Below are 408 nucleotides of genomic sequence, written 5' to 3' on the forward strand. Positions count from 1 at the left end.
AACACAGCCCATATAGACAGTCAGAATCGCAAGCACTTGCGACACCATGATTCTGCTATACCACGATGCTACGATACGACCAAAGACGTAATCAGTAAGGAAATCGTAACATTGAATTCGCTACTGGCCTTACGGTCTCTACTGTGATTGGTCAATTCACTTACTGCTTGCGTATTACGGCCTTACGTTCTTGTATGTGTCATGGGCTTAACTGCGGAAAAATTCAAATATTTTGATCTTGATGCAGTGCCGTGCGGCATGTCCGCGCTTGCCGTAGCCGTACTTGCGCCTGGCTCCTGATTGGTCACCGCAGCATTTGCCGGAGCTCACCGGATACATGGAGTCTTAGGCTGCTTTCCTTTTAGGAGACACAAACCGACACAGTATAACACACTCAAACACAGTTTG

The sequence above is a fragment of the Trachymyrmex cornetzi genome, unplaced genomic scaffold, assembly GCF_001594075.2.
Source record: "Trachymyrmex cornetzi isolate Tcor2-1 unplaced genomic scaffold, Tcor1.1 scaffold598, whole genome shotgun sequence".
Lineage (NCBI taxonomy): Eukaryota > Metazoa > Arthropoda > Insecta > Hymenoptera > Formicidae > Trachymyrmex > Trachymyrmex cornetzi.